Source organism: Rousettus aegyptiacus, unplaced genomic scaffold, assembly GCF_014176215.1.
Source record: "Rousettus aegyptiacus isolate mRouAeg1 unplaced genomic scaffold, mRouAeg1.p scaffold_m13_p_13, whole genome shotgun sequence".
In the NCBI taxonomy this organism is placed as follows: domain Eukaryota; kingdom Metazoa; phylum Chordata; class Mammalia; order Chiroptera; family Pteropodidae; genus Rousettus; species Rousettus aegyptiacus.
The window spans coordinates 44,642,751-44,664,062 of record NW_023416288.1 but is presented as its reverse complement, the minus strand read 5'-3'; positions in this window follow the sequence as shown (position 1 = coordinate 44,664,062).

Below are 21,312 nucleotides of genomic sequence, written 5' to 3'. Positions count from 1 at the left end.
TGACCGGGCCCCGAGACCCCCTCTGCGCCATGCGAGAAAAGCGACCTGGCTTTCCCCGACGGCAAACGCCCGCCCTGCCTGGCGTCGCCGCCGGCTCCCGCTCGTTTTGGCCCGTAAACAAACCCCTCGCCTTGAACCGCACTTCCGAGCGCCTTCCTGTCCGCCAGACCACGTGCTCCCGGGCTCCCGAACCCCTGAACAAAGCCAGCGGGACCTTTGAAATGTGCTCGGTTGAATTTTGCTTCAGCACGCATCAAGGGACAGGCAGTGTAGACCTCTGAGAGTGGGTTAGAGGCGCACACCCCAGACCTCCGAGTCGTGCCGCCGCTCGGTGTAGACTGTCGTGGTGCGTCTGACTTCAGAGAACGATCACCGGTCACACAGCGAAGGGGAGAAGTTCTGCGAGGGCTGAGTTGGTCGCCCCAGCCTCCTGTCATCCGCCCGAAGTGTGCGTGAAGAGGACAAAATGTAAGAGTGAATGGGACGGAGATGCCTTGTTAAAGTAGTAGCTGATCTTTGTATCCTGGGGTGTCCAGTTTCTGGCCGAACCTCGGTGCAGTGGGCTGACAGCAGGGTCACAAACCCGGGCCACTTCGATGCTTTCTTCCTCTCACACCATGAGTTGTTTATTTATTATTATTTTTTATTAAGACAGAAACTAGCGACAGGTCCTCTCTCCTGGAAGTCCTTCGCTGAGTGCATTTCATTTGAAATTTTAAGTATCTCGATTCTATTTCCTGAGCTGAACTAATATCTCATATCTAAAAATCAAGACAAAACTGAATGAAAATCTCAATCTTATTAAATTCTTGGCCTGAATTTGGGAAGGAATAGTGTTAGTCCTTTCATGAGAAAAGTAAGGTTGAATAAAATAATTTCTTACCTTTCTGTACATAAATAAGTAAAAAGTACGCTAATAGTCCTACAATATTCGTAAGAAATTACAGTTCTTTTCTTAAAAAAATCTGAACATTTATTTTTTCTTTCAATTAAGTAACAAAGACTCAAATAGCTTTATTAAATGAGTCAGTTTTTCCAACTGAAGCACATGTACTTTGATAAAAAAATTATAATATAGCTATTTAAGATAATTTTGCTTTTAGTATTCAAGGTCAAAAAAATATTAGCAGAACTACAGAGAAGGAAGATTCAATATCTCTATAAAAAACACAAAATTTACCATGAAAAGTTACTTATCACTAATTGCTTTGAAATACCGAAGCATTAAGCATATGTTCAGTGGGCTTTTCACATCCAGAATTCGCACACAGTCTGTTCCCGTGAATTGCCCGCCGGAGGCCTCGCCCGGGTGGTTGGGTGCGCGCGGGGAGCGGGGAGCTCGAGGGAGCTTGGCCGGGCCTGCGAAGGGCACAGGTCGGGAGGTCTCGTGACTGAGAAATGGAAACACTTGCTGAGAAGTTCAGTGTGAGAGCTGGGCTCGTGTCCGACTCGGCTCCATCGCTGCGGCTCTGCTTCTCGCCTGCGAGTGCCACGCATCGCGTTAGGAGAAAGGGTCCGCCACGGCCACCTGAGAGGGACGTGGACGGGGACGGCGGCTCGCGAAACGGAGCGAGGACCTTGGAGGAAGGAGGTTCTTTTCCCCGTAACTCACTTGCCAGCGAAAATGACCGCGTTCCGCACGGCTTCCTCCGGACCGTCCTCACGGCATTAACACGCAGATGGAATTCAAATAAAAGTGCGCTCGCTCTCAGCACCAAGGACAGACCGCGTTCCCTGGGAAATAAATTTAATGTATGACCAAGAAAAAAAATGTGTGCAAAACCCTGAATTTTAGTTGTGTTGCTGCTATTCTGCAGCCGAATGATTCGTGTCATCTGCCTAAACTTTAGAACAATGAAAAAAATGCGTCTATAAATAGAAAATAACATGATTTCTGAAGCTCGGTCCGTGCTTGGAGTTCTACAGTCATGCAGCCTGCTCTCCGGGACACGGGAGACCGTTTAATGTACATGAGTTTGGCAGCCAGGAAAGGGGCGCTGACTGTGCGTTTCAGGCTGTGGGTGTTGATCACAGGGGATCGTGATGCGGGGTTCGAGAGGCCGAGCCAGCGCCAGGGGCCGGACTGCCAGGTCGGCACAGCTTCGCATCACAGACTCAGAGGATTAAAAGAAAGCATCAGAACGTGGTGCACACACACACACACACACACACACACACACACACACCCCAAGATGGGCACGTGCGGCTGCCGAAGCCGCGGCCAGGGGTGAGACTCCCCTCTTCCCCCGCCCCTCCCGGTCCCCCGGGTCTCCCGGGCAGACCCGCAGGGTGCCAACTGCCGGGGGTGTGCGAAACGGGCTCCTCAGCACCTGATCCGGCCTTGTGGATGGGCTTGAGGCGGAGAAGACCTGGGTCGCCCCCGCCGAGGGGAGGCCCTGTCTTTGCTCCCACGGGTCCACCTAGCAGTGAGTGCTCAGAACACAGGGTCCCTCGATTACCCATCGCTTTGTGTGAACACGGCGAACTTCGTATGACAAGTTAACTAATGAGAGGGCCCAAGGACTCTGCCATAAATTGGTCTCTAGGATGTGTAATATACTGCAGCGTTTTACGGCTAATGCGGCCATTTCTGTCACTATAAACTCCGATAGATCAAATGCGCCTAAGAATTAAATTATCTTTCATGAAGAGAGAGAGGGAAAGAGAGAGAGAATAATAGGTAGGACCACGTGGACTGTACAAGACAGATGCTTTTGGGTATCTCGGAGTATATTTTTGTCCACAAAGCACATCGGGGACAATAATTTGTGGGAAAAATATTGAATTCTAATCAAAAAGTTTTTTAAAGCCGTGAAGTAAAATCATTAGTAATGGACTAAGTGGATGTGTCACGACAGGAAAGCTGTGCCCAGTGGATTAATCGGAGGGAAGAAATAGTTTTTATTCTCAGCGCGGAGCTGATGGATGGCCGTCTGGCCCCCCGCGGGGACGGCGGTCCTCCACAACGCCCGCCGCCCGCGGCCGCGCAGGGCGCTTCTCTCGCGGTTGTTTTTGAAGGCCTTTTACTCTTATTTAAAGATACGACTTTATTGTTGTTGGTTTTGCTTCATTTCCTTAGACATAAACGACTGTTTCCCCGGGAGAGAAGGTGATGGCGGGGTCCCCCGCGGCCACCTGCAGGGTCGCCTCCCCCGTCTTCCCCGCGTGTACCGGTGTTCCCGGTCTGTCCCACGCTCGTCTTGCAAATGGCAATGCCGAGGTCGGAGTTCAGTGTCTCGTCCAGAGTCACCCCACTGTCCGCAGACAGTCCGCCCCCCACGGCTACTCGACGGGCTGTCCCCGCCGCCTCTCCAGACTCGTGGGGACCCTGCGCCTGGTGGCGTTGGGCTGACGCGCACGAGGCCCACAGGACGACGGTGGATGGCTGGATGGAGGAGCTGTGCGTGTGCGCCGTGGGACGTGACTCGGCCGTGAGGAGAGATGAAACGCCGCCGGCGGCGACAGCGTGGACGGACCGCGAGACGATCACGCTGAGCGACAAGCCAGGCGGAAAACGAGGAAAACCGCGACGTCACTTACATGTGGGGGAGAAACCCGAAGGCCACAAAGGAACAGGACAAACAGAGCCCCGTGGACATGGACCGCAGACCAGTGCTTACCAGAGGGCAGGGGTCGGGGGGGGGGGTCTGGGGTCGTCGCCTACTTCGCCCTCACGGAGGCGGTGGCCTCAGCCACTGTCCCTACCCCGCGGCCTCCACCTCCCTTCCTCTGTTTCTCAGCCACCCTTCCTCTCAAAGAAGCACAGTGTAAGGGAGTTGGAAGATCTCCTTAAGGATTGCTTTTTTGTAAAGAACAGTCAACGCTCTGACTCTGGTTTTCTCTTTTAATTTGATGGTCGTGACTAGGTCATGAATCTGTTGATTTTATAATGACCGGCAGAAGTAATGCCCATTGTATACAAATCTTAAAGCGTTGTTTCTGAACTGCTTTCAGATTCGCAGAGGAGCCGCAAAGTCGGCAAAGAGGAGACTCGTGTGCCCGTCACCTAGACACCGCTCCTGAGAACCACGTTAAACTTAGCAAAATCAAGAAATCGGCACGGATAAAGTACTATGAACTAAAATGCGGAAGTTATTTCACGAGGTTTTTTTTCATTAGTATAATTTTTCTGTTTCGGGATGCAGCCCAGTGCACTATTTTGCATGGCTCCGGAGGCTTCTCCAACGGGTTACGTTTGCTCTGTCTCCTCTCGCTTTTCATGACATTGATACCTCGGTAAAATACGGGTTAGGTATTTATGACGTGTCCCCCAACTTGGTTTTATCTGATATTTGCTCATGAGTCAACTGGGGTGATAAATTTTGGGGTGAAATACCATAGATATGAGGTACCTTTTTCACTGAATCACACCGTGGAAGGCATGACATTGACGTAGTTTATTTCTGGCGAGGTTAACTTTGATCACTTGGAGGAGTCTGCCAAGTTTCTCTATGATAAAGTTACTTTTTTTCCCTTTCTATATTTTATGTTGTAGGAGTGAGTCACTAAGTCCAGCTCACACCCTTCAAAGAGCAGGATATTAACCTTCATCTCCTGGATGGAGGGCTAGCAAAGAACTTGGGGGCTTATCTGAAAACCAGTACAGTAAATAATAACTATTTCGAGGACGAGACCCTGAGGCTCTGCTATTTTCCTCTCTTAATAGCGATGTTCCATTTCTCTCTTTCTTCTACACTTAATATTTGGGATTCTTCCGTAAGGGAGATCTGTACCTATTTCTTCACTCACTTATCAACATCCTTATAGACTCATGGCATTTATTTTACTCTGCAATCCAATACTGTCATTATTTAAAAACATAATTTTATTTATTTACTACTTCACTTGCTGTGTAACTTTTAGGACGCATTGTAACCAGAACTGTTTCTTGCTCCTAAACTCTATGCATCGGCCGGATGCGGCAGCAGCTCAGGAGGGGACTTGGAGGAGAGAAAGAAGAACAGGGCAGGAGACCCCAGCAAGCGCTGCCTCGGGGTGCGTGCCAGAGCCCCAGTTGGTGACAGACGGCTTGACAACTTGTTATAGACAGCCACTCAAACTCGGCGTATTTAAAGCAAAAATACATTCTGATCATCTTCTCTCATGCACGAACCAGACACCAGGAAGCCAATGAGCCTTTTTTTTTTTTCTCTTTCCACCAACACTGTGAACTTTCCGACAGTCTCTCTTAATCATTTGTTACTTGGATTATTGACTCCTTTTCAGTTAAAGAAAATTAAAGGTTAGATATTTGGATGGTAAAATAAAACATCGATCATAATATCGTTAATATACGAAGTCATATTAATCGAGACAGCATAGAATACCTCCAGAAGAAAGCTAACAAGTTAAAAATGAAAACCCAAAGTATTCCTTAGCAAGGAAAACATCTACATAAAAATGAAATTGGAAAAAAGAGCCAAAGGAGAAACAATTTTGAGCCAAATTTTAAGACAGATGCTCACAAAAATTCTACTTCTTCTACACAGTCCACCGATCAACAGGGGAAAGAATTCTGTTGATGTTTGTTAGATGGTTGAAAATGCAGATAAATGGTTGAATCGGTTCGATTTCTAACAGTCATGAGTGCCCCGTTGTCATAAAAGAAGAGAGACGAGAGGGAAATGGACTTCAGGGACCGCGCTTCTCCGGATCTGGGACTGGCCGACGGCGTGCTACGAGGATGTGCCTCTCCAGTCCCCTCCCGAGCGGTGTGGTGTGACTCAGCGTGGCCACCTTCGAGAAGCCCCGCCGCCTCCTCCTGCCGGAGTCTGGCTCGGAAGGCTTCTCAGGCTGGGAACTGCCTCGGGCTCTGACAAAATACTGTCAAATTCAATTAGATTTTAGGCAATCTGATTGCTTGATTAAATTATTCTCAGGAAGGTGTTAATTTCAAAGATGAGCTTGTGAAAGATGTAACTTAATTGGAAGTGTCTATTTGGAGATATTTTTGAACCGCGTGGTTATTTATATAAACTCCGGATGTATAAATTCCCCTCCTGTGTCTTTCAGGCTCCTCCAGGAAGTGCCTTGGAATGGTAGTGACAAGGACAACCTTAAATGTCAATAAAACCTCGTTGCAGTCTTATTTTTATTAATGACAATTACAAAACGATATTTTATTTCTTAGTGGTGGTTATGGCTTGGGAAATACTGTTACAAAATCCATGGGACAGGTAAGTAATTACGATGATTTACTGAAGGTAAAGTAGTCGAGAGGGATTATGGAAGAGGACAGAGGGACCTACTTAGAGCCGGGGACTTAGGCGACCAGTGGGTCCAGGTGCCATCGACAGTGAGGAGAACTGAGTGTGGCTGGCGAGGGTTTGCCCACGCCAGAACATCAACTCCGGGGACACAAGGAACGGTCAGGTCTGCAAACATTTTTATCTCTGTCTTTTGCACAAACATGCGCACACGCGTGCACACATACACACACACACACACACACTCACAGATACACTCACACATTCAGATGACTCAACCGTCCAGTCCAGAAAACATTCTTTTCAATAATATAACAATTCGAAGGAAATCAGAATGTGTCTCCCACAAATACGTCTCTTCGACAGAATTATTTTGAACAGAAAGCAATCAGGAAGCAGGAAATGCAAAAAAAAAAAAAAAAAAATCCCTGTCTTCTCTCTGCCTCCAAGCAGAACACAAATTTAGGAAGCTGCTTCCTCTTTCCTCTACCAAAAAGAGCAAAAGTTAATCACCTGAGACAATTTGAGATCTTATCAACCTACAGAGGGCACCAGAGGAATCTAAATAACGAACCACGGGCCTTTCTCCAGGATTAATTTCCCACATGCTTGCCTTCCCACAGTTAGCTGTCCACAGAAAGTCAAGGGCCTTTTTCCTCTGATTCCCCACTTTTCTAAACATCTGTCGTTCTTTGTTAAAGATGCTACGTGAGCCTGCGTTTTAAGCTTTTATGCTTAGCTCATTCCCGACTGTCCCCCCACGCACATATGAGACACCCACGCTAATAAATTTCTGTTCATATTTATCTTCGTACCTGTCTTTTGTTACAGAGCCCCAGCCCAGAACCTGACATGGGTAACCTAAGGGTGTTTTCTCCTCTCGAATACGCCACGGCGGCTTCCGTTCCGAGGCCGCCGCGTGTTGTGTGAGCACATTCTCGCCCGGCTCCTTCACACGCAGTGCCGCAGGGCGCTGGGCTGTGAAGTACTTACTTTTAAACGGCGGTAAACATCCCTAGTATATTTAGGGGGAAACAAATAACACCCGAGAGATTTTCGTCAGAGCCCGAGCTTTTTCCTCCAAAGCTTAGAATCTTAAAAACATAGTTTCTCTCTCACCATGAGAAAGAAAAAAATAGGCTATTCTTCTATATAGGCCCCTGGGAAGTGCCTCTGCATTATTCTGAAAAGTCTTAAACTCAATAATTGGAAAATTAAATTAGAATCTTTTCAACATACAAAGTTTATGTAGAGTAATAAGTTAATTTTTTTTTTCTACACGGCCCAGTATTGAGATCTTCTGGACTTTAGTCCTGACTTAGAATGTGAAGACCTCAATGCATAAATGCATAATGGTGCCGACGATAAAACACTAGCAATCAAGACAGGAGGCCTTGAGGATTACGGCAGCCGAAAGTATGCTGTTACGGCTTCTTTCCGAAGGTTCGGTTGCGGAGGAAGGAAAATACCCAGGGAGAATCGGGTGAGCCCGGGGTAGCGGGGAGACAGGGACGGTGCCACCGCCAAAGAGAAGTGTGTGATCTGAATCGAAGCGTGCGACCCGTGTGAACTGGCCATGGAGTTGGCGCGTTCACGTTAAGAGGCGATGTGCTGAATGCTTCCCTCGCTGTGGCTCAGCATCTCTTCATCCTGTCTGCGCAGTGGAGCTATTGCGGGGTTTTTGTTTTTGATAGCGGTCTGCCTACTTGCGTTGAACTTGCGTTTGATAAAAGCCTCTCTCGTGTTTCACCGCTTTGCTGTCTGTTAATATCAAACTCTTTGACTTTGTTTTTCATCAAATGTAGAAAAGATATATATTCTACTGCAAGTCGATTTTTTAAAATCTTGGCACGTGTGCGCAAGCACTGATCATGCGTAATAAACACCTGTTTCTAATTATTTCAAGATACCTGAAGCGAGCTCCCATGAGAGGTTTTGTAGAAAGGCTAGCGGTGATGTAATGGGCATCAACAGAGAGCTGACAGAGACGGTGGGAGGCAAGTGTCTACGGTCCTCATGCCATGTTAGCCGGCAAAATCACTTCCCAGAGGTTATCTGGTGAAATCCCTTTCAAAATCCCAATGGCCTTTTTCCAAGAAATAGAATAACCCTTCCTAAAACTCATATGAGAAAAAGAATAACGAAGCTGGATGACTCATTCTTCCTGTTTTCAAACTTACTACAAACCGACAGCGTTCAAAACAGAATGGTACCGGCATAAATACCAATATATAGACCAATGGAATACATAATCCCCCAAATAATATGACTTTAGACAAGGATACCAAGACCATTCAGTGGGGGGAAAAAACAGTCTTTTCGACAAATGGTGCTGGGAAAGTTAAACCTGCTCGTGGAAAAGAATGAATAACGAAGCTTACCTAACACCATATGCAGAATTGACTCAAGATTGATCAAGGATCTAAATGTAAGACCAAAATCTATAAAACTTTTAGGAAGAAACAAAAGGGAAAAGCCTCCTTACATTGGATTTGGCGATGATTTCTTAGGTGTGATAACAAAGGCACAGGCAGCAAAAGAAAAAGCAGACCCGTCAGTCTTTATGAAAATTAAAAATTTGTGCATCAAGAGACACAATCAACGAGTTAAAAACATAACACAGAGAATGATAGAAAATATTTGTAAACCGTATTTTTAATAAGGGATTAATATCTAGAATATAGAGAACTTATGAAACTCAATAACAACAGCAAAAATACAACCTGATTCGGAGATTGGCAAAGGACTTGAATAAACATTTCCCCAAAGAATATATGCAGCAAAAGGCCAATGAAAACATGAAGAGATGCTCGACAGCATTAATCATTCGGGAACTACAAATCGAAACTACAATGAAATACCATCTCGCACCCATTAAGATAGCTGCTACCAAGAAAACCTCAAAACAAACAAACAAAAAAGTAGAGAAATGTGAGCCCTGTTTTTGAGAACATAAATTGGTACAGTTACTGTGAAAAACACCATTAGAGTTCCTCAAAAAATTAAAATTGAGTTACCCTATATATCCCAGCAATTTCGCTTCATAAGATAAACCCAAATAATTGGAAGCGGGGTTCTAAAGAGATCTTTGTACACCCATGCTCGTAGCAGCATTGTTTATATTGAAGTAACCCAAGAGTTCAATGGCAGAGGAATGGATAAGCAAAATGTGATTTATACGTAGGAAGAACCAAACTAAAATGGAGTCACTTGTGTCAAGGACAAAATGGAGACCGTCCACACAGGTCCATAAGAAGCAACAACAAAAAGCCCTGACTTTACAGGAATTTATAGCTCTTCTCAGAAATCAGCAGAAGAAACCAGCCAATCTCCAAAATGAGTCGGTTCACGCCGTCTCTGGACTTCCGAGTTCCCTGACTCAGCTACCCTGATCCAAACAAGAAACGCCACTAGGCAAGCGACCAGCTGCAAAGCCAAGTCCCTTTCACATTTATTCCACAAATGCCCCTGAGTCTGTGAGCGACTCTGAACTCATCACTCCAGTAGCTCTGAGTTTCCCAGCCTGCAGGTTGAAAACCCGACGGTGAACTCATCTTTCTGCTTTGTTTGTGATTTTCGCATGCGAAGCTTGATTTTTGACACACATAATGGACTGTTAGGAAGATTTCAAAAGCAAAGAAATTTTGACATATGCTAAAGCACAGATGTGCTTCGAGGGTGTAATTCTAAGTAAAATAAGCCAGTCGCAGTAAGCCAAATGCTGTTTGATTCCACTTATGCAAGATGCTTTGGGTCGTCTGAGTCGGAGTCAGAAAGTAGAATAATGTTTGCCAGAGGCCGGAGGGAAGGGGAAGATGGGGGTGACTGTGTCATGGAGACCGAGCCGGAGTTTTACTGGAGATGATGGTGGTGCGAGTCACAGATTATGAGTGTATTTCATCCAGCGAACTGTACACTTACAATGGTAAATTTCAATGTCTGTGTATTTTACCACAATAAAAACAAAATGGAAAAATGCATTACGTATATGTTTTTCTGAGTAGCACATTTTTATGCTTGTTTACTTTCAGAATTACAAAGACAAAATGAAAACACACGAAGTGAGTAATTTTTGGAAGAAAAAGAATAAGACAAATTCACAAAAAAATAGGAAGAAAAACCTATTTTAAAAAAAACCTCGTTACTGGCCTGCCATTGTGTCTAGACTCCAGTAGCAGAAATGTTTCTTGGGTTTGATTCTTTTACACCAGGAAATATCTCGGGAAAGGCCAATACTCTCAGCTCATTTAGATCCATCAAAAGAATTCTAGTACAAGATGGCAGCTGGCTAGCAGCCTTTCCTAAAACGTCTTCCAAATTCCAAATAAAACAGGCCATACAAAAGAGAAATTGGGAAAATAAAACGCTAAAAAATAGCTTGCCAGTCATCGTAACAGCAGAATATTGGCCCTCTCTTCGCTCTTAGGCAGATAGAGCAGAACGGAAAATGAACTACGTGTTCTGCCTCGACCGGGCCGGGCCCCAGCCGTGGACTGTGGTCGGCACCCAGAGCAGCGATGCGCCCAGCCCCGGCCACCAACACGGCGCCGTCCCCGTGCCTTCCTCCGGCAGCCTCGCCACCATCATTCTCTGCCCGCCGCGAAGGAGTCTTCTCAGCTCTTCGAGAAAGTCAAGGGCGTTTATTTCTATCTTTGTGTTTGGGCGTCTCACCCTTCCTAGCCAACCTCTGAACTCTTTCTTGAGTTCTATTCGAGTCACCTACCACAACGACATTTAATTTTACATATTGATTCTGCACACAAACATCAGGGACACTGTTATCGCTGCGTGATGTGGTTTATTACATAAACGAACAAGATCCTCTGACTGCATTTTTTTTTTTTCTTTGAGCCCACGCAAGAATGTTCTGGAATCGCATTTGAATGACATCTCCTGTATGGCAATGCACCGTTTTGTCGTACCCTCCGGGCGTATTACAAGTTTAATCAGTTGGAATACTTCATTTCCCACGTTCCCAGGAGACTTTCCTTCTGTACCTGTCCGTGAGCGTGCTCTGACTAGACTTCATGAAGAAGACGGAAATCTGCTCATTCTGCCTTCGCATGTATTTTCTGTTTTGATGGAGTGTTTGACATTTTTTAAGTTTTGAAAAAAATTTCCCCAGTATCGAAAGGCCGTCTTCAATCACCCTCCGGTGACTGTGTGCCTGTGAGGACAGCCCGATGCAGACAACTTCTGTGTTCCTTTTTAGGTGATTCTGCTTCCATTCTGGAAGCCTTTATGATGCATAAAAATTTCACGCTTCGGCTGTGGATCTTTTCACTAATAGTGCAGGACGTTTTTTTGTTTTCATGTAACCTGCAGTCGACCGGCCTGGAGAGTGCTGGCATTTTCTTTTGTAGGTATCCTCTGTTCTCTTTGTATGTAGTTTTAAACATTTTTGATCTTTATCTTTTGTCTTTTTGGTTTGCATTTTGTGAGTTTTCTTCAATTTTATTTTCGAGCTGTCGTATTGAATCCAATTGTATTATCATATCTGCATACACTTATAAATGTATATTCCAAAGTCTCTCCATAAAGTTAATAATTAGTGGTAGATCGGACAGATTTTGTGTGCATTTTGCCTAGTGTTATTTTGTTGTTGCTCGATTCTTCTCTGTGTCCTGAATCTGAATCATCATTTTCTTCTCGGGGTATTTTTCCCTCTCATTGTTTTTATCTTGATCTTTGTCATCCAAATTGCAGGTTCTCTTCAAGTAGGCTTCAATGTCATTCGCATTTAAAATATAAAGCACCCACATCCAAACCCCTGCGGTAAGAGGCCTGGTCGATTCTTGGCCTGCCTTCTGGACGCTCAAGGCCATGTCTTTAGGACAACCCCAGACCTTCTTAAAATGCCCTCCTGAGAAAGCTCAATGTGTCAGGGGAATTTACGGGTTGTTCCAGCCAGCGATGGTGAGATAGGCCTTTGAAAGCCCTCTCGGAGCAGTTATTTTAGAGAGTTTGCCGTTGTACATCCTTTCTGTGCCCCTCTGAGCTGTAAATTCTACCGCCTAGAGCTATCTCCTCAAGGACCTGGACGCCATCTCTGAAATGCAGACATAATGTCGATGGCCTCTGGCCCCCAGTTCCTGTCGGAAGGTAGGGCCCTACCTTTAGTGGGCACTTTGCTCTAACTATACCGGGCCGTCTTACCACAAAGGAATGAGAAGTTTGCTTCTCCTCCAGGTAGGTGCCAATTAGCAAGCCCAGATGGCCTCGCGTGAATCAACCCATCCCCCACGCTCTTGCTATCTTTCCTTAAGCACACCCCAGCATTAAAAAACCCTTCCAGCCTTTGTTTTAGAAGAGTCGACCTCCAAGTACCCTGGGTTCTCACTCTTATTGCGATAGTTATTAACGGATAAAATCTCTCTTTATCACCTTTAACTGTTGGGCTTGTATCTTTGATAGTGAGAACTTTGCTTTGGGGTACCAGAGCCTCCATGTCCGTCCTCGGACTCCCCAGAAAGAGTTGATTCAGTTTCTTTGGAGAAGCAGTTTCCAGCGTTTCGCCTGCGGATTGTTCCGCGTGGGGCAAGGAGGAGCCGGGCCAGGGCTGACCCTTCTGTGCGCAGCCCGGAGTGTTCACGCCCGGAGCGCAGTCCTGGGCCACGTTTATAACGTCCGGAACCTCGTTCTGTCCCTTCAAGCTCCCTGTTCTCATTCTCATCAGCAGGTGCACTCTCTGCCCCGGGAGCGATCTAACCTACGCTTGGTCCGCCCGGCCTCGCTGATTACTGTTCCTTCTGCCGACGTCTGTCCCTCAGAATCTTGGGGCAATCTGCCATCCATAAAAGAAATTTTCAATTATATTTACTTTGATCGATTTATAAGTTTTTAGTGGAATTAATATCTTAATAAGAGGGAGCGGCCATAACTGTATTTTGTTATTGAACCAGAAAATATCGCGTGTATTTCTTAGTCAGTGCTAATGAGGGATTTTAATAGAAAAATACAAATTACCAAAAATTCACCAGGGTGGACACCGAAAAGGAGAAACTATTAAGATGTTGACCACACATTTTTACAGATTATCTTCCAAAAGGTGGATAATACAGACATTTTTATAGACATATTAGCTCTAATCTGTAGAAGCCTGATAATTTTAAGAGGCACGAATTGATTGGAGAATAAAACAAATACGGATAACTGCCTAATGTGTTACCATTATACCTTTTGTTTCGAAGATTATCTTACTGAGAGGTCGAGAATATACAACGGCGAAAGAACAGTCTCTTCAGTAAATGATGTTGGAAAAATTGGAGAACCAAATGCAAAAGACTAAAACTGGGCCACTCTCTTGCATCAACCCAAAATTAACTTAAGATGGATTAAACACTTGGAAGTAAGACCCGAAACTCTAAGACCAGAAGAAAACGTAAGCGAGAAGCTCCTCCATACAGTTCCTGGTGAATGACTTTAATCTGACACTAAACGCAAAAACAGCAAATGCGAAATTTAAAAAGTGCGACTACACAAAACTAAAAAGCCTCTGCACAGCTCAGGAAACATACCGACTGGGAGACAATATTTGAAAATCAAGTGTATGGTAAGAGGCCAAGATCCAAAATATATAAAGAATTTATACAACTAAAAGGCCAAAGAAAAATCTAATTAGAAAACTGGCAAATTTCTAAATAGACATTTTCCCAAAGGAGACATACAGATGGCCAACAGATACGTGAGAGGATGCTCAACATCATTAATTATCAGGGAAAGAGAAATCAAAGCCACGGCGAAATATCACCTCGCACCTGTTAGAATGCCTATGATTAAAAAGACAAGAAGCAACGAGTGTAAATAAGGAGGTGTGCTGCTGGGCAGCTGCTGTGGAAAACAGGATGAAGGTTCCTCAAGAAATGAAAACTGGGACTACCATAAGATCCAGCAATGCTATTTCTGAGGATTCAAAAAAAAAAAAAAAGAATATTAATTTAAAAAGATATATGTACCTCCCAATATATCTATTATTTATCCACAAAAAATGTTATATTGCCCTTTGCAACAACATAAAAGGAACTTGAGGGCATTGCGCTAAGTGAAATAAATCAGACAAAGAAAGGCGATACTGTAGAATGTCTCTTATACGTGAAATTAAAACAAAGAAAAAACAAGTTCATAGATAACAGAGAACAGATTGGCGGTTGCCGGAGGTCAAGGGTAAGGGGATAGGTAGAGATGAGTATTTGTTCTAAGTTTAAATAAATTAATTAAAAACATAAAATAAAAGACGAAAAAAAAAAAGATGAGATAAAATTCTAAGGGCTAAAGACCTTAACAGATACCTCAGCAGAGAAGATACACAGATGGAGATTAATGTTGAGTAAAAGATGCTCCACATCTATGTCATCAGGGAAATGACAATTTAAAAAAATAGGAGCTACCACTGCACACCTATTAAGATGGCGAAAATCCAAAACACCGACGACACCCGGTGCTGGGGACGATGTAGAGCAGCAGGCACTGTCGCTCGTTACTGGCGGGAACGCAAACCGGTGCAATCACCTTGGGAGACTGTTCAGAGGTTTCCTACAAAACTAAATATACTCAAAAAAAAAAAAAAACCTTAAAACGAAACATGCTTGTACCACACCATCTAGCGGTCACTCTCCGTGGGATTTACCCGGAAGAGCTGAAAACGTATGTCCATACAAAACTTGCACACAAATGTTTATAATAGTTTTATTCATGATTTCCGAAACATGGAAGCAACCAAGACATCCTTCAACAGGTGATGGATAAACAAACTGTGGTCCATCCAGACAATGGACTCTCATCCAGTGCTAAAAAGAGATGAGCCACCAAGCCACGAAGAGACGTAGAGGGATCGCGAATGCACAGTACCCAAGTCAAAGAAGCCAGTCTGGAAAAGGCTCCAGACGTTATTATCCCAGCTCTACGACGTGACGGAGAAAGTAAAACCACGGAGACTGAAAATGTCAGTGTCGGCTCAGGGTCGGAGGACTTCTAGGCAGCGAAATTACTCTGTATGATGATATAATGATAGACAGACGTCTTTACGCACCTGGCACCTGTCGCATAGAATGCACAGCACCAAGAGCGAAACGGAATACAAATTATGGCCTTTGGGTGATTACGATGTGTCGATGTTGGTCGTCGGTTGCAACTTACACGCCATTCTGGCCCGTGTGCGGATGCGGGGGACGCGGGGCACGCTTCGGGGTGAGAGACACACGGCGGGTCTCCGCCCTCCTCGATTTCGCTGCAAAACTTAAATCGCTCATAAAAATGCAGACCCCAGATTTTAATGAAAAACCCAGGCAGAAACATGCAGTATATCTGAAAAACAGTTTGCTAAGCACCTATGGGGTTTATATCCTGGAGAAAGAATTAAAAAAAAAAAAATGAAAGAAAAACTGATTAATTGTATTTATAATCAAACAAAAAAAAATCTGATTACCTTAAATGCTGTTAAGCTTTTGAGTAAATGCAATACCTACTCTTTATTTAAAAGCGCTTAATAAAAAATTAATCATAGATTTATATTTTCATGGCTATATGCACATTTACATGTTCTGGCCTATTCTAGCCCATTTAACATGATGCTGATTCAGAGCACAATATGATGTGCATTTATATTCAATCATACAAAACTGATATTTGACTCTTGACAAACAAAAAAGGAAATCTCATATGCATGTAATATGTGAAATCCAAAAGTAGAATTGTGTGAGTAAAAAACAAAACAAAACAAAAATAAATTACTGGAACCATTTGAATTTTTTTTAATTAACCAAAATTTAAAAAAATTATTTCTTATTATGACATAAATGCCAAAACCACTCTGAAGCTAATAAATTTTACCAGGTGAAAAACAAAAATAATTGGCAAGAATAATTGCCCCCCAAATCACCTTTTAATGTTAAAATAAAAATAATGAACTGTGAAAACTTTGAATATATAAAGCGATAATTTTTCTAAACTAATGAGCTATAAGACAGTAAGAAAAAGATTTCAATGGGATAATACACAAAGAATATTAATTGACAATTTATGGAAAGGAATTATAAATGGCATTTTAAATATGAAAACAACACCTCCACTCAAAAAAAATGCAAATTAAAGCTGTAATGAGATACTAATTTTCAAGTGCCCGGTTTGATTGGAGGGCGCACAGTGTGCTCTTTCTGTGGAGAAGTTTCTTAGTCTGCCAGAGTCAGAAGACTGACCTTTTAGGCCCAGAAATGAATCCTGCAGACAGGGTTTTAAAGGGCACCTGTTGCGAGTTCCTAAAGATATTCCTTTGTTTCTAATAGGAAAGATCCGGAAGGGCTTACGGGCCCTTCACCACGGGATGGTTAAGGGAGCTCCCTGCGTGGAACTGTGGCGTGTGATGCCCGGACACGTCGAGATGGAGCTACAGACCAAGGGAAGTGACTTCGCAACGCGGTGGCCCAGACGCCCCTCCTCATCTTCGTTTTCAATCCGCTGATCGGACACCCGCAGGGGAACAAGCGAGCCCTCGTGGGGGTTCCGGACTTCGCGCCGTGCTCCAGGGGACCCGCGAGGACCCTCCCCGACAATGCCGCTGAGAGGCCGCTGCCGGCCCAGGGCCCTCGGGGGCCTTTGGTCAGGGGAGGAGAGAGAGCTTGGCCTCGCGCCGCTGGGCCGGGCTCGGATGCCCTGCGAGCCAGGCTTCAGGCGCCCGGGGGTGACGGCTGGCGCCCCGCCCTCGAGCCAGGGTCTGAGGCCTGGATGCGGGTGGAGAAGATGCTTCGGGTCACCGGTGGACATGGCCAGTCTCTGGATTCGTGGCCTTCCGAACAATCTTTGTCCCCGCTGCACCTCCCAGCCCCCCGTGGGGACCCCCTCCCCATTGTAAAAGCATGCATTTTATCACCTTTGCTGTGGGAACCTGCAAACGCCGCCAGGAAGAGGCTGACCACAGGACGGGTCTCCGGGGTGTCGCCCATGGCCCAGGGGGCTGGGGGAATCGGCAGCCTCAGCCTGCGGGCTGCGGGAGGCACCCAGGGGAGTCGGCTGAGGACGCCAGGACGCGGTGCCACGGCGGCCGGAGGGAGCAGGCCCGGCGGCGTCTGCAGGGACCACGTCCTGGGTGCTGGAGCAGGACGCTCGGAGCAAGCATTTTGTTTGTTTCTGGATGCATTTGTTTCGCTTCGGCCAGAGAAGGATTGTGTGTAGTATTGAAAAGAATATGGTAGCATGATTGCAGACGCCGGCCCAGGCTTGCAGGGAGAATGGAATTAGCAGAGAGAAACCTGCGTCCCAGGTAGAGCAAGGCGCTATTTCAAACACATCGGCGCTCCCCGAGTTTATATTTACATATTCCTTTTTCCACGAAATGCTCAGTATTATTATTATATTTTTTCTGTTCTTGACAAAGTGACTGCAGAATCCGTTTTGAAGAGTAAATATTTGAGCAATGTCATGAAGATATTGACAGCCAGGAGCAGTGCGTGAGGGTCCCACAGACAAGACGGCGACCCTGTAAGGAGGTCTGCGAACTGCTTCGCCAGGTGGATCCGGGAGCCCAGAGCGAGGCATGGTGCCTGGGGGGGGGGGGGTCGGGGGCGGGGCGAGCATCCCCTGGCGGTCCCTCTCAGTCGCCAGACCTGGCTCTGCTCCAAGGCGCTGTCTCTTGCTCCATGCCCCTCTCATCTCACACACAGACACACACAGACACACACACAGACACACACAGACACACACACACAGACACATACACAGACAAACACAGATGCACACACACACAGACACACACACACAGACACACACAGACACACACAGACACACACAGACACACACACACTCGGAAGGATAAATTTAAGTAACAAACAAGGCACAATTCACAGTTACCTCACCGAACAGTACACGGTGTGCGAGGCTGTAACATTATGTTTTAAAACACCAAGAATTCAAGCGTATTTACACTCGGATGCCACTCATGATATTCATTAACATACATGGTATTTAAAGTCTCTCACAAAAACCATGAAAAAATCCCAGCTAAAAATAGACAGGGATGTAAGTAAACGAGTCACGGGAGAAAGCAGCGTAAAGGAGATGTCGATACCGATGTTTTACCGTCGTCGAGTTCAGAGGTACGTGGACACGTATAACTATTCCTGGCAGAAAGGGCTTGAAATTAACCGGCGATGTTTTCAGATGGTAAGTTTTCTCTGACTCAGCAATTCCAGTCTTGGAAATTAGTCCCGTGCAAGCATCGTGGCAATGACGAAAATGTACTCATACGGGGCATTTTATAGTGTTAGTTACAATGACAGTTTCTTTAAAAAAAAAAAAAACCTAAAAGTGCAGAAAAAAAGTCTAATTAAATAAGATGCAGTAAGAGCTCTTTGAACTCTTTAAAAATGTTTAAAATATTGACTTTACGTATTTTTCAGTAGCACAATTATAGTAATTTTCATCTTCTTTTGGCGTCTTTCCTGTGTTTTGAGACTGTCTATATTGAACATCAAGCTCCTATAAAGACAGATAGATAATATGTTAAAACAAATTTTCAGTAAACCTTTACCCAACCGATTTATATTGCATAGGCATACAAACTTACGCTTTATTTTGTTTTCTCTAAGGTACATATTTCAGACTTAATATGTTCGGTTATGACAAACTATGTACTTAAAAATTCAACAAATACACATTTTTGGATATTTAAATGTTAATGGAATTTTAAAATGATTATTTGTCTGAATTACGTGAAGTTATACCCAATAATTAAATGCACGGCTATCGGTCCTCGAGGATTTGCCTTCTGCTTTTCTCATTGCAGTGATTTTCCTAATGGCTTCGTTAGCCGGAAATACATCGAGACTCTTCTCTTTACTTTGTATCGAACACTTAGAGGACCCTAGACAGGGTTATTATCTTAGAATCACACCATGAAATTGAAACTTCTTATGTATTCTGTTTTTATAGGGTTATCTACTTATTATCAGCCATTAGATTACGGCGAAGGATATGGAGATTGCAGTGGTCTGCAAATGAAATGTGTAAAATAGTTTACCTAACAGTCTTAAAATTATGACTGCGCGCTGCTGTGATATATTCTCCAAACTACAGCTTTCTAATCTCGTGCTGTACAAGGGCATTAAGGTGCAAAGACAATGTTTTTCAGCCTGAAGTATTTTGGAAACACATCCAGCAGAAAGAATCATTTCATTCTACCGTGGGTCTTATCTTTAGCCGCACAGGATGCTAACTTGACCCTGATGTCGCTGTCCTCCTTAGACTGAGAGCACGTGGTCTCTGCGAACATTTTGTTGCTCTTGAATAACATCATTACAATGATCTTACTAACATCTTTGAATACTCTATTTATATAAACAACATATACGTAAATATTCCTGTTATTGATATTATATATATTTTACTTGTATACTGTGTATTTTTAAATGTAAAATCTGATGTAAATATATCAAGATGTGAATATGCGTTATAGTTATCATGCAATGTAATTCTATCTGTATTTCCTCCTCATCATAGAAATCCATTCTAATCATAACTATAGGTCGGTTTCTTTTATTGCAGGCTGCATGTGCCCTCAGAGGTGGCGCAGGCTGCCTATTTACAAAAAGAGGGACGGGGTGTCAGTGGAGGTCACCTGTCAGTCACGTGGGAGTCGGCCCTGGGGCGGCACCCGTGAAATGAAAACAATAGTTCCTTCGAGTCCTCGGGTTGCTCAGTAGGTAACATCGTGTTGGGAAATCCTTGCTGTGCTACGTTTTCTCTATTCTGTATTAATTTTCTATTTCATTGTAACAAGTTACCACACCGGAGTGGCCTAAAACGAAACCACCTTATCGTCTCACAGTTCTGTGGATCGGACGTGGGACGCGGAGCTCCCCGGGTGCAGACCGAGGTGAAGTACGGGCACGTTTCTCTCCAGAGGCTCCGAAAAGAGTCCGTTCCTCTGCTTCCTGCAGCCCGTGGAGACCACCGCGTTCCCTGCCTCGGGACCTTTCTCCGTCTTCAGAGCCAGCGTCCACGGGCCCAGCTCTCCTCCTGCCGCCGCGTGCGTGACTCACGGCTCTCCCTGCTATTTGTGTGGACGTCAGTGATTACACGGGGCCCGCCCGGGTCAGGAAGGTAGCCACCTGCGTCTGGGAAATCCCACCTGTGTCTGCTTAAACCCTTTTTAGCCCTGATTTCACCTCTGGGAGCTGCCGACACGAAACAGCTTTCCTAGTTTGATGCTCCGAGGCTCTCGGCCCCAGGTGCCGCCGTGACGCCCCGCTGGTCTCAGTGCCCGTGCGCCCAGCTCCTTCGAACCCTTTCTCGAGCAGATTGCCTTTGAGTCGGGAGACGGCTCCTTCCCCGAGAAAGCTGGGATTATCGGTCCGCCTGGTGCCGGCTGTCACTCCGAAGCTGCGCCCCTCTCCTGGTGCTGGTTCGTGGAGCCCCGCTCCACATAGAGCGGAGGGCGCAGATCCCACAGGGGTGGCCCCTCCCTGGGCCCGGGGAGGAAGCAGGGGGTGGGGTCCTCACGGGAGGAAGGAAAGCTACGGCGAGCCTGGGGCCTGGCAGGGCAGAGGCGCCGAGAGCGGGTGAGTCGCCGGTCGAGGAGACGTGGATGAGGGTTTGGAGGACCCGGGGAACGTGGAGCAAACGGTGCAGTAAAAGCAGTCTTGGAGTTTTCTTTTGCGCTCGGGCGACGGGCGCTACCTCCAGCGAACGGTCTCGTTACCTGTCTTCTCCGCGTCGTCCTCCGTCTCTCGCCTCTGCCCGGTGTCCTTTCCATCCGTCTCTCTCGTCCTGCATCTGGGTCTTTCCATCTCCCATCTCTCAGTTAGGTACCCGTCTGTCTCGCCATCCCCGACACCTGACTTTCCAAGCGACGCGGTGAATGTTGTTTCTGTTTCTCTTCGAGCTGCCCGTTTGCTAATCCGATGACATCACAAGTGCCTAATTTTAAATTATCCATTTCGTTTAACCTTTACGCAAGTGAAGGAGCGGTCTCTTTAAAGTATGCCTGATTTCCGAAACGCCGTGTCATGCTGAAATCGCCTCTCCGCAACACCCCTCGCGCGGCGGGGAGATTAGAGAAGACAGGAATGAATAGATCACGGGCATCGAATGAGTAAATCGTTCTTTAAGTTAATTT